Source organism: Temnothorax longispinosus, chromosome 10 (genome assembly GCF_030848805.1).
Source record: "Temnothorax longispinosus isolate EJ_2023e chromosome 10, Tlon_JGU_v1, whole genome shotgun sequence".
Lineage (NCBI taxonomy): Eukaryota > Metazoa > Arthropoda > Insecta > Hymenoptera > Formicidae > Temnothorax > Temnothorax longispinosus.
The window spans coordinates 20,162,983-20,176,818 of record NC_092367.1 but is presented as its reverse complement, the minus strand read 5'-3'; the positions used below and the strand labels follow the sequence as shown (position 1 = coordinate 20,176,818).

At 40.1% G+C, this 13,836-nt stretch overlaps 1 protein-coding gene and 1 long non-coding RNA gene across 5 annotated transcripts in view; one reads left to right on the top strand and one right to left on the bottom strand.

Moving 5' to 3' along the window:
* Positions 1-13,836, bottom strand: part of LOC139820729 (uncharacterized) — a 75,940-nt gene that overhangs the window by 40,903 nt on the left and 21,201 nt on the right. The gene's annotated exons all lie outside the window — the stretch shown is intronic.
* The window catches only part of LOC139820723 (uncharacterized), a 46,528-nt gene that overhangs the window by 17,251 nt on the left and 15,441 nt on the right, over positions 1-13,836 (top strand). The window contains exon 1 of one of the 4 annotated variants that reach the window (XM_071791197.1): positions 6,161-6,478. The exons of the other annotated variants lie outside the window; for them this stretch is intronic. The gene's annotated coding sequence lies outside the window, so the exon portion shown is untranslated. Of the gene's footprint in view, positions 1-6,160; positions 6,479-13,836 lie in introns of those variants that run through there. 4 annotated transcript variants of the gene reach the window in all.

Below are 13,836 nucleotides of genomic sequence, written 5' to 3'. Positions count from 1 at the left end.
AAGTCATCAGCGTGGGCCATAAATTCGCACGCATGAGCAGCTCGTCTCGACAGCATGAATAGAGAGAGAGAGAGAGAGAAAGAGCTAGAGAGAGAAGGGGGGAAGGTAAGAAGGGGAAAGAGGAAAAAAAGACAGGAGAGAACCCGATAACTCCATTAAATCTCAATAAAACTCTACGTTGAATTCCCATCTCGCTTTAATGCATCTCCGTTGGCGGGAATGTCGCGTGACGAGCATGCAACCGAGAAGTTTGCTGTGGCGAGTGAATCGAAATTCGAAATTTGCAATATTTCTCGTTCTATGCATTTTTTCGGCGCAACGACCCGCTCTTATCCGATTCCGCACGCGTGATCCAGATGCCAGAAAGAGCGCACATTTCCCTTGGATCGCGTGTGCTATGCGGCTAATGTATATTGGATGAAAGTATGGGATAGAAAGAAACGCTTTATATATATGTATGTCAACTTAGAGCTTGACACTCCGCCTTAATATTTGTTTCATGTCTAAAAGGTAGTTATTGCGTCACGCTTACCTTTTTTCGTCGCCAATATAATCCTCATTCAGTTTATATTACACTAACTAAAAATGTATTACTTGTGCAGATTTCATAATTGATAACGTTTCTGATTTACGAGTATGTTGTTAGAATATAATACGCGTCTCCGCCTTGTGATATTTCCAAACAATTCGCAGCTTTGAAAATTTTCGTGTTTCCAGGCGTGGCACGTGTGTTCGCGTGCTCAGCTTCGATATATCGCGCCGATTGCGTAAGCCGATTAACGGTAAAATCGTTTGCAACGAGACGAACGTGCGCGGGGCTCGATTCGTTAAAAATCGACACGCGATCCAATGCGCGCGATGCAACGTTATGCGGTCGAAAGGTGTCCCGCCGCCGCCACCGCCGCTGTTGCAGTGACTGCAATCGAATGCATTCAAGCGAGACGTCGACTCTCTGCATGCGGTCCGGTAGAGCTTCCTCAGGTAGCTCGATATCCCAGGAATACACGATGGAATAGGGCATTGCGGCAATCGTCAGTTACAAGAAGTTGCAAGTTGTTATGAGAAAATTTATTTTTGCGCGAGCCAATAAACGAAATTACTTATTGACCATTAGTATGCGCGAGTAAAATAAAAAAAATGCGATGTCTGAGGAGAGAGGGAGGGAGGGAGAGAGGGAGAAAGAGAGAGAGAGCGCTCGTCTTTACGGCTGCATAATTATAATAGTTGCTATTATTCATGAGAAAATACAGATCGTTTCTTGACGTAGAGCGAAGAAACTTTTAGATTGATTGGAAATAACACGCTATTAAATAAGTTGCCTCGAAGAAGGGCATTTTCCATAACTGCTATGATTATGAAAATTGTCACGAGGTCACGATCATGTCAATTTGTTTTAATATATCAACTGTCGCTCGTCGTGATGTAATTAATCTCCATCGGGACGTAAGTCGACCAACCGCTTATTACGAACGATCGCTCGAAGCGATCGCAATTATTTCTGCCGCGTAGCAAATATAGTGTGTTAATCGTGCGCGCGTGTCAGCCGAGGAAAATGCATCTCGATGCACGCGTAGCCGGATGTTAGCGGCGAATAAACAGCTGCACCACGTTTAATCTCCTCTAACACATGAATCTGTCTACTCATTATCTGTCTACTCATTATTATCGAAAATAACTAAACTAAACTCTATTTTTCTCACAATCTAATCGGCTATCTTTTTCGTTCTTATTCTTCTTCGTAACGTAGCCTTATGTCTCTTATTTAAATGCTTATGCTTCGTATTGTTACGTTCTTATAGCGCAACGTGTGTCCGCCGACCAGGATAAAGTTGTCGCGCGATAATTAAAAAAAAGAAAACAGAGAGAGAGAGAGAGAGAGAGAGAGAGAAAGCGCGGCGGTCTTATCAAAGTCGCGCATCGGACGGTTTAACTACTTTGCAGATTAGCTGTGCGGATATCGTACGAACTGGCCGATAAAATCGCGGTCGTATCTACCAGGCACAATAATCGTAACGTCCTGGTCGGGGACGCAATAATAATCGTCCGCCCGGGCGAATAAACGTAATGGAGCCTTATCTTTAATTGGATGATAAAGGGAAAAGTATCGTCGCGCGCCGTCCGCGGATCTTCTTACTCGCCATATCCGCGATTTATGCCGCGGTCGCTGCCGATCTGGTGCTTGACCGGTTTAGAACGTGGTTGGAAAAAGGCGGAAAAAGAAATGGAAAAATCATTTATCGCGATCGTGCGTTATAAATACGTCTCGGCAAAGTAAATACCGCGAGTAACGAGTCGCCACGGTGAAAAACGGCGAAATCTCCGCCGTTACTTAGAACAGAAAGCGCGATTACTTTTGCGCTTGCTTAATATCGTTAAACATTTTCACAGACTGCGTACCGAGTAAGTCTCGACGACCTAGCTGACTACTAACTGGTACGACTAGTATAGCTAGTACCTAGTACTGGTACTGCTAGTGTTAGTGCGTGCAAATTCGTTATATATTTACGCAAAGAATGCCATAAGAATAGGCAGATTAGTAATGCATCATTGTAAAAATTTTAAGAGTAATATTTTAATATAATAATATGTATCGCTTTTTTTTAAATCTACGAATTCATATTCAATCCAGAAATTTTGCCAGTATTTTTCGTTTTTATTCTTTAAAGAAAATTTCTACCGCAAAAGTCTGCGAAAATCAGAGAATGCTCTGGGCAAAAATCGATCACCCTAATTAAGAGAGAAGATTATTTTCCCGGCACACGTACCTCCGCCCGGACCGGTTCTGGTAAAGTGCGCACTGTGCGCGAGATGCGCGCGTGTGCGCGCTTCACGATCTAATTATTCGGTTGAATATTCGGTTGAGTACTACGCTGCAGGATGCAAATGTACTCATATACATCGTTGCCTTAATATCGACGATCGCTTGTCAAAGTAAACGTTGGCGAAAGCACTCTTGGCGCCTTCCGAATCGCTCGCAAACGATCGATCTGCAGACAGTGCAGGACGATCGGTATGGTCTCGACCGGTCTCTGCTTCTCTCTCTCTCATCATACGTATATATATACATTATGCAGCAATCGGCTAACGGACTCGGTCGCTTAATTTTCTCTGTTTGTCGCAAACAGTGCGGCTGACACCTAATTAAGATTTACTCGTTCTACTCAGGAACGGAGAGTGTAATCTATTAATGACGATAACGAACCATAGAATTATAATATGGAAAGAAAAAAGAAGAAAACAGCAGTGGGTGGACTTGATTTCATATACGCACGCTGCGGATATTAGTGATAATTAACGCGGAAAGTAAAAAGAAAATCTTTGAAAACGGTTTCCGTATTTTTTCAAAAACAGAAGCACATTTGTTAATATTTATAGGACGGTGAGAAATACGATAATGTTACGAGATATGCTAATAACGTTTATGATAGGTATGCAGGTAAAATGTTCGAACGGCTTCTGCATCATAAATCTGGAATCGTTTAGCTCAATTGATATACGGACAATAGTGAATGATCAAATAGACATATTAATACAACGTATAATACGACATATTAATTGCTATGTGTAGTTCTATACGATTAATTTGTTTATAATGTAGTCATTTATCAAGTTCTTATCTATGTAGCAGTTCTGTTTGTGATAGCGATAGCAAATCCATATAATTACAGTATATTAATAACCTGCTAAAACATAACAAAAATATAACACACATAATAGCACTTTGAAAATGTTTGTTAAAGTCGTATAGATATAGATATATGTATATTCGCTGTTTAAATATTTTACAAGTGTAACGAATGTTTCAAAATTTTTTCTTATATAGGAGAAATTAATTTTTGGATATTCATCAAAATACGAATATCTGCTGTCAAAGTTCAAATGTGTTTCGCTAAAAACGTGTAGCAAAGATAAGAGATATAACATTCGCACTTGAATAGTAATATCATAAATCTGTTGTTGCTTTTTCAAATCATGTAATTGCTATTCCGAGCGATCGCAGACGTTTTCTCCGTCTAGCCAAAAAGAACGAAAACGACTGGCGGCTCGCGCCGTACGGTGCGCCGCGCCGCGAGCCGGTAGCGTCGGACTTGCATCCTGCGTACAATCCAATTATAGCAGCGCGATCGGTCGTGGACCAGATCGCGGTCGCGCTTATCATAAATCAAGATTAACGGTCGGCGAAGATTTTCGCAGTCCGGTCGGCCGTAAGTATCGACTTTTTGAAAACCTGTGCATATAACTGCACAGTGTCTCGCGCATGCAGTTAACGCGAGCTGCTTTAGACGGAAAAGAAATCCCAAGAAAGCACGGTCGATTAACGCCCCACGCGCATTAACGGGTTAAACGTCCGCGCGATCAAACGATATTTCATGATTTCTTCGTGCTTTTCCGCGATCGTTCTCTCCTGCCGGTTTCCTCTTCTTCGTCGTCATCGTCGACGACGAAACTGGTTTGACCCTCGTCGCGGAAGAGGCGCGGGCTTTCCAGGAGCGGATGTGTAGAGAGCGAGAACTACTCGCAATAAAATATAGAATTTCTATAGAATTTGAAACTGTCCAACGAAAACTCTTAGTAATTCCGTTTAGAAATATCGTAAAGTTTTTCAAGTTACATATCGTGAAAAGGAAAGGAATAAAATCTTTTTAACGATTCCTACTCATTCTAATTATAATTCTTAATTATACAAAAAATAATCCGTTTTTTTTTTTTTAATAAAGGCGCAATAACAAGCGTAATTTTTTCATGTTCTATATCGTCGAGAATTGAATTTCTACTAAAAAATGATTATATATAAACTCTAAGGACTCGCACACACCATATACTCTTGGGGCTTTCCTGTGAATCGGTCGCACGAGAGAAACGGATTCATTCGGGATCAGACGATCGGCGATTTTCGATCGTCGATCAAGTCGAGCAACCGATCCCCCGATGTACGCAAACCGGTCATCACCGAGACCAGATCCACAACGGGTTACGATAAATCGCGAGTAACGGCCGTCCGGAGGGATTCGCGCTGCCGAGTTCATGTTAATTTTCTGTTTGTTTTCTAATTAACTTCTCGCGAGCGACCGAGCGAGCGCTGCCTCGCTCGGGCGTGACCATATTACTGCGTGAGTTTCACAGGATTATAATACTGGCTCGCCGGGATTACGTCGCGCTTTAATAAATTCAATAATTAAGATACTACAGGGATTAAGAGAATAATATAGTGTATCGTAGTGTCGCGCCTCGTTTCAGTTCTACTCACTCGCGAATCGCCGAGCGTGTTATCGCGCGTGTCCGCTCGTGAAAGCGCCTTGCACGACGTGCTCTATGTGTTGTGCATTATTCGTCGTCACTTTATTACTATCTCGAAACACTCAAGTTTTTACAATATCTCTTGGAGAATGTTAATGTGCTTATTTATTTCTCCGATCCTAAGCTTACGTTTCATTTCTTAAGTCCAAGGACCTATATACTTTTTATACTACGATACTCTTACTGATGGGCTTTTTGTAACATTTCACAAACACATCGATCATATCGTATACATCATTCCATATGCATCTGTGCATTAAAAATGTAATGCATTTATGGGCCGCGGGAACGGAAGGTACTGTCGTCCCTCGCTGCAAATGGAGCTTAATGAATGAGATGTCGGTCAGATAATTTGATGGAGCTAAGTGAATTTTTACGAGGATCGGGACCCTCGTTCTTGCCCTCGTTCCCATGTGTTTTTGGCTCAAATACGTGTGCGTACGTGTGCTCACGTATATATGTCACCGTTATGCCTCGCATTGCCCTGTTTTTCGACCAGCCGCGATCACAACAGACACACGATCGATACCTATAACACGGAGTGCAATAATATTTCATCAAACCGACGAACAAGATTTCGCGCAAACGGCAGCGCGCGGGGAAAAAAAATGGCAAGGCGATCGTCGTCAACTTTTTCGGTGCTTTTAGCTAATGCAAATCGTACACAAATGCCACACGGTAAATCATGAGTGGAAGGTCTGGAGTGGAGCCTCTGTTGTGCTGATCGAGACGGTCAAAAGGAATAAAGACACGACCTGTCAATGAGTTAACAGTGATTCTCAAGTGGTTTGCAAGATTGTGAAGAGATTGATCTCGATTAAAACTAAAATTAAAAATACTTGACACTTTAAAAATGTATTAAAAAAAATGCTATAAAAAGCTTTCTAATACTACCTTTTTTCCGCTTTTTTTAAATATGACCTTAGGACAATTTTGAAATAGGTTTTTTTTATTGTTCAGGTCAGTTATTTTATCAATCCTTATTTGGATAAACTCGCATTTAACAAATAGTGTCAAATGTCAGTTATCGTCTTATGTATGTAATATAACTATTTAATATTTCGGGGAAAAAAGTAAGACAGCATTGAGAACAACTGTATGGCGGTGGTGGGCGATGTGTTCCCGAAGGAAACGGACAGGAAATCACGATAGAACGAAGAAGGCAGCGCGATATATCGCGGTGAATTTTATATTATAATTATACTTATTCTCGATTTTGCAGCGATGCTCATTTCCGGTCAAACTCTCTTGCTAATCGTATTTGCATCTTGAAAAATTCACAATTATAATTTCTACGTGCAATTAAAAACGGCACGTCTATTTAAATGCCCATTTAATCAATTGAGTAATGTAACAAGAATAAAAGTATTGTGATTATTGCGGATTAATTATAATAATTAATATTATTTTTTTTATACACTCACATCGCGATTTGTGCATGCCAAGTCATTCTTTTCATATTATCGGGCAGACTATTAATTGGGCGTTAATATGTAATCGTTCAATCATATGAACGAGTAAGTTTGAACGAAACTGCTCGCGCGATGCATTCAATCAAGTCAACTATATTAACCCACATATAATAAATCCAGGCTATCGCGATAGTGCGTACGGTAGCGGCACGCATACTTGCACGCTGAACGCCTCCAGTAAAACACACAGGTGTACGTTTCGCGTGGCGGCGTCGAAAGACAGCCACTCTGATTAGTTGCATTTATTAAAGTTTGCATCGCGTCACGATGCGCAAATGATTAACGTAAGCAAAGCCATTATTATTCTATATCATTTTTGCGTTCGTTTACGTAAATTCCGTAAATTTCGAGCTTCGTATCATTGTATATTGTATATTCGATGTTCTTAAGAAAATGTTACTGCCGCGCTATATAATTTAAATAACGATGGGAGTGTTTATCAGTGCAATAATGTATGTATACAATGTACACGTACAATGTTCCAAGTATTTTACATCTACAATTCACATTTGATAAATTAGAAAAAATTACATTCTTTTCTCGTAATAGTAAGTTATAGAAAACGAATTTTATACAAAGGCATTCTTTTCTCAATAAGAAATTTTTTGGAAGGCAGATCGTTTATCGTAATTTTTTGTTTTCAGTATATTAACTATCTTAGCAATTAAACTTTAACTTAAAGAAGATAAAGCGTTCACTATCAAACCACATCTTAATTTAATAAAGATGCTAAATTTCTTCGAGTAGAGTCATTGCTTCAAGACCAGATCTAAATTGCAAAATCCTATCTAATTTATTCGTACGATTATAACATAATATAGTTGTATAGTGTAAACGAGTAATAAAATTTTATTTTTTAAATCTTTGAGAGAGAAAGAGGGAGAAATAACTCTCAGATATTAAAATAATCATGATTCAAGATCTAGATTTACTACCTATTTTATATTTTAATTGAGTAGTTTGATACGAGGATAGAGATGTGCTTTCAACAAACGTACTATGGCAGGATATTTTAATATACGGATAAAATGATTTTTTTTTTCATTAGTATTTATTAGTAGCACTGGGAATTGTGCTCTCTTGGGATCTTAAATGATTGCTGCGATGGCGTCTGAAACGCCATAGCCGAATATTTCCTACTCTACTATATCGGGAGCACGCAACTGATGGGGGAACTAATGACAGGACAGCCCACTGTTATTCACTGACATAATAGAACCCAACTTTTTCGAGATCAAATGGAATGGCTATACATTGCTGAAATGTGTGCTGAAGTGGCTCTTGCGCAGTCAAATATTGGTGATTTTTTAAATTTTATTCAAGTTTAGAATAAGGCAAATTTTTTGAATAGAATTTTTTTCTATATATTTAAGATTCCTAATTAGATATTTCTTAAGCTAAAAGTTCAATTTACTTAGGAGTAAAATTTTTTTATCTTTGTGTAAAGTAATAGTCGATCGCAATATTACAATCTTCAATAATCCGACATTACGATTCCGTCTATCGACATCGGCCATTTGACTAAAGTGTTAGTGCACTTCCGGTCGCGCGTTCTCCGTATCTAATCGACCTCGAGATCAGCCCTACGACGAATTCCCGTCCTGTCGTTCGTCGGTGTCGGATGGTGCCGCATGGATGGACGTTCAGATATTGCGTGTAGATAAGCGCGCATGATGCGTCACGAGCCTGGCTCTGCTCTTACCTGGCAGGCTGTGTATCGCCTCGAATCGGCGTCTCGAAGGTATATATACCGGCCGCAGATGCCAGTAACAGCCGTCTGCTGCGCCATCGACCTTATTGGAAAGTCATGTTCAGACTAAAACCGGAAGTTTCAACGAGAATCGTTCCCCATCGCGATGGAGTGCCTCTGACAGAAGATTGCTTCGAGCCACATTGATTTATCGCCCTGAAGATGTCATTATTACGAAATTATAAATTAGAATAGCATATTTTTCACAAGGAGTTCAAAATGAATAAAAATAAAATTACAAAATAACTTATTATTTCTTAAACATTTTCAGAAGCTTTTAGAGAAAGTTAAAACTTTATGTATTTTTATTATAACAATTCTATTTTTTTTCACTCTCGCAAGTTTGTCACGCTTAAAGTTCAATATCCCCAACGTCAGCTGTAACGCGCGTTCAAATCGTCCGCCCACGATTCGCGCAGCGCGAGAGCACGCGATAATCCGAATAAAAAGACAACTATCGCGCGTATCTCGACGACAACGACACATGCAGGCAGGCAAAACCAGACAGCCAGCCGTCTCAATTGCGAACGAAGAATCCAACGCCTACTAATCGAGCGAAACGAAAACGGCGACGATGACGATGACGATGACGGCGACCCGGAATCATGTCTGTTACGATACTTTTACGCGAACGCGAAAGAAGCTACGAGCAACATGGAGAAGTCGCATACTCTGGAATGATTCCGGATATGCCTGCATCACTGCATGTATGTGTATATCGGATCCTACCTTAATTCGCCTTTTTAGCGATTTACCCGTTACCCAGCACGGAAATCCCGGAAAGTGATTTCGAATAGTTATTAGATTTCTATTAAGGCTCCTGGATGGTCACCGCGGCCATATTGAATTCTCACTATCGAGGCGAGGAAAACACCCAATTTTGTTGTGCATGCCATTTTCAAATAAAAAGACATTTCAATAAAACATCACTATAGATCGTTTCAGAACACTTCCAAAATTGGCCGAAAACTACCCTTTTCCCTCGACAATAAACAAACAGCCATAAAACGAAGCCTAAACATACGGGAAAAACAGCTGTTTAACGACTATCGAAAGGAGGTGAAAACGTTCCTTCCGCATGCAAATCTTACTTTTCGGCCAATTTTACGACTTTCACGAATACGTTAAACGTTAGAGCACAAGCACAGAGCAAATAATAAAGAAATAGCACGCACAACAAAATAGGTTGTCAACATGTCACAAGACAGAATTCTCCATTGGAGAGAGTGAGAGGAGAGAGTGGCGGCGCCACCGTCAACGCAGAGTTCTCGGCTGACCATCCAGGAGCCTTAACGCGCCGAGACGAGCCACGTACATCTTCGCCGCGCACAAGTACTCATATTCGCGAATACCGCACCTGCGTGAATGTCGGTTGGATGCATAAATCTTCCCCGCAGCATTCGAATGAATATAGCAGGGGTACCACGTAGAGAGTGAGAGAGGTCGCGCTTCCTGGTTCGGTCTCCTGGATCGCGCAAAAATAGGAATGTGTAAGGCGATGTAATTCATAAATATTTAAGCAGTATTAGAGAACCGCGCTCGTGCTATATCAAAGTACCCACATGCGCGTGCCCATGTCTCCTCGCTGCGGGCGTTGGAGTTTACTCCTTCGGGTTTTGCAATACTCGACATAATGTATCCACGAGCGAGCAACAGCAAGACATCAATCGTCTTATTTAAATAGGTACGTGGCAATTCAAGAATGATGCAAATTTCCAAAATTTTCGTACGAAGATCTCGACTATAAACACATACTCATTTATGATACTCGTGCATAACATTATACATTTATTTTCTCGATTCTCCTACATCTATCTAGGATACATTGACATTTTCGTTATTATATTTGTCGCGCGCGTATCTTGTTCTTACGCGAGAAATCAATTTCCGTGTAACGTTCTACGAGTTTCAACGATTAATACAAAAACCGGGATCGTGCGACGTGATAAATGTGTCGTATAAATATATCGGTAATCACGTGGGAAAACTCTCGAAATTACGATAACGAAGTCGCCGAACGTGTTCGTAATCGCGCGCACCGGTTTGCAAAAGGGACTGGGCGACGCGCGTGTAATTCACGATCTAGTTAAACGTATATTAATAGATACGCCGTGTAATCGCCGGTGGTATTCCGATTTATCAAGAGTCATTGACATTTCACATACATACACAGAAGGTGATATATCCTAATTAGATATAATCATTTCCGGATGAGCAATAATTTAGTGTCTACTCGTCCCTTTTTCCGATCGATTCTTCCAACATTAATCAACACACTCCCATGATTTAAACGATTCTCTGATTTTTTTTACTCCGCTGCTCGCTACGAATAATTTCTAGCTATTCGGAGTAATTGATCGACCGCTAACTTAGCATAAACTGGTCGTGGAAAATCCGCAAAGAGAGAAAAGAAAAGGAAAAAATCATGCATAATTCGATGTAATTATTTTTAATATTTTGTTCTTTGAAAATAAGTGCAAGATGTGCATATTTCCAAATTTTGGTGTCACAACTTTTGTCCGCGGATTTCGACGATTCTGTTAAAGCTCAATTTTTGAACGATCAAATTGTTACAATGTACAGACGATCGAGATACAAGAACGCGACCGCGATTCCGAACATCCGGTACGATTTGAGCGTTTTCTTTTTCTCGATCTATATACTCTCTTCACATTCGTTTCTTTTCCTTTTCCTTTCTTTTTTCTTTTTGTAATTGGGTGTTGTCACCCGCTCGGAGAATGCTCGCTAACTGAATCGACCGTGTGTTTCATGTAAAGTAAACGTAAGTAGGGAGGCAAACCGGGTGCCAACAAATGTCCGAAAAAACGCGTTTTTTATCTTCATAAGAAGGTTACGTGAATCCTGAATTTGTCAAAAATTCGACCACTGATGGTTTCTATCGCGAATTTTATTCAAAAAAGATTTTTTCGTATTCCTTATAGTAATTAGTAACAAATTCTTATTAAAAAATATTTTAAAATAATTTATCTAAAACATCAAAATGCATAAAAGAATACGTAAAATATCAAAATATATTAAGTGTCTCACACCTTTGCGGAAATGCATCTACAGAATATCATTAACCAACCCTATAGGTAAGCGATCCAAATCATGAAAACGTGCTACCATGAGAAAAGAGTTAGACAATAGCATCTAGACGGATACGAACAGAGATGGGAAAAGACATACGAAATGCTCGACTTCCATTGCACGCGTGCACGCACGTATGCACATGTTACTCGTCGCGGCTCATCCGGTTTCCGTGCTTACGAGTTCGCGTCGTTATTCCGTGCGATTGAGATCTCGTTTATTCCGGACGCGCGAAAAGTCGGCGCGCATAACTAACAACGGCGCGAGTAAGGCGAGAAGGTCCGAGAGAGAGAGAGAGAGAGAGAGAGAGAGAGAGAGAGAGAGATCGGAGCTCCTCATATAAGCATCTACTTATTTATTTGTTTTCCCATTTACTCCTTGGCTCACTGGTTTTACTAACCGTGTGCGAAATTTTACGTCGGTAAATTGATTCTACGAAGCCTACAGTAATGCACCCGCAAAGTCGTGGATTGTTGTACCATTGAATAATAATTGGATAATAACGTGGCCGGGCATGCGGCATCGGAGGCATGCATACTCGAGAATGTATCCGACTGCACTCTCTTTGCGGACGTATAAAGTACTTCTATAATAGAGTACGATATTTTCTAACGCTGCAGCGTCGATGCAACCGTTCGATCCCTTATGTGAATTGTAAATACCCTACTATCCAAAACTAAATATTTAAAATTTTAAATGTAAATTTATTTTCTAAAACAATTTCTGAAATAACACTATAATTCTTCATATCTACTTATCAAGAGACACGGCAGTGTCTCGTGCCAAATACGCGCGGAGCGAGACGCACCGTGACTCATTTACGCGAACGCACGAGTTGCGAGTTACCCGAGATTTTGAGATTAAATATTCAAAGCTAAAATCAAGCAATGTTTGGTATTTCCTCTGCTTTATCTTCTTTTTCCGAGATTCTCGCTAATTCTGATTCACGAAAAAGAAAGTTGACGAAACATTGTTTCGGCATTCTATTAATGAAACGTGAAATTTATAACGGTCGAATGACTCAAATCAGCGCGTCCCGCTCACATCGCCGCTCTTGTCGGCGAAGAACGAAAGCGTTGCTCCCTAGGTAGATGGTCCGTTCCGTGTAATGTCGAGACCGACAAATTACTTAACGAAGCTCGACCAAAATCCTGGCGCCGGATCTTCGTATCTCTGGCTTACTTCTGACTTGCCGTCGCTGAGATGCCAAAAGCGATTTCGATTTTATTGCTTTTTAACATCGCCAGCGCGTGAGAGCCGAAACATTTTTCTTTGAAACGCTTTTGTAATTTTTTAAAATGCAGATTAGTCTTTTCGCAACGTGACAAAATTAACTAAAAACTGTTGACATAATATTGTAGCGCGATGTTAGTCTAAAAATATGATTTTTTTCAAATTTGCATAATTGATATTTCTCTATAACCTAAATAATATAAATTAAGTAATGTTTGACACATCTATCGTTTTCCACGCATTTATGCAAAGTAAAATTGATTCGAGTTGAAAAAGTCTGTGTTCCGAATAAGTTCGGCGAGGATAAACCACGTATACGATAAGAAGCGACACAAGTTATCTTTTTTTGCAATGTTTCGCTTAATGACTCAAACGTTCGCGACCGCACCGGATGTATGGCTATAGCTGCTATATCGATGGTTTTTCCGAAGAGCGTTTATACAACGTGCACACGATGCGTCTTCTACGCGCGTATTTCAGATTTACTGCTAAATTCAACCAATGTCTCCGCGCGTCGGACAATAAAAATAGCAATAAAAAGAGATCGTTATTTCCAGCAAAATATACGCAGCAGTAAATCAGAGACGATTCGCTAAAGTGTTCACAAGTGGTTCGAACGATACTTGAATTGTTTGACGGGAAAGATAAGTTGTAGAAACGACGGCAAAGAACGATATATTCATTCGTCATTTCAGAAAAAGATTCACAGTAATAAAAAACCTATTTTTGGAATTTATGTCACTTAGATATTACATCTACAGCGTGTAAATGATAATACAAATAGAGCACAATGTTTACCGCGTTACTTAACTGGAGATTTCCTTTTATTCAACGCCATGCTCACGAAATGTTGAAATTTGCATCAAGTTTCGATTGCCATTTACCTTCGACTTCTTTGGCGCTTAGATACATGTATTTATGCTTTAAACATTAACATACTTTCATCACGCCGATTAATTCGTGCAATCGAATCGAATACGCTGTGACATGTAT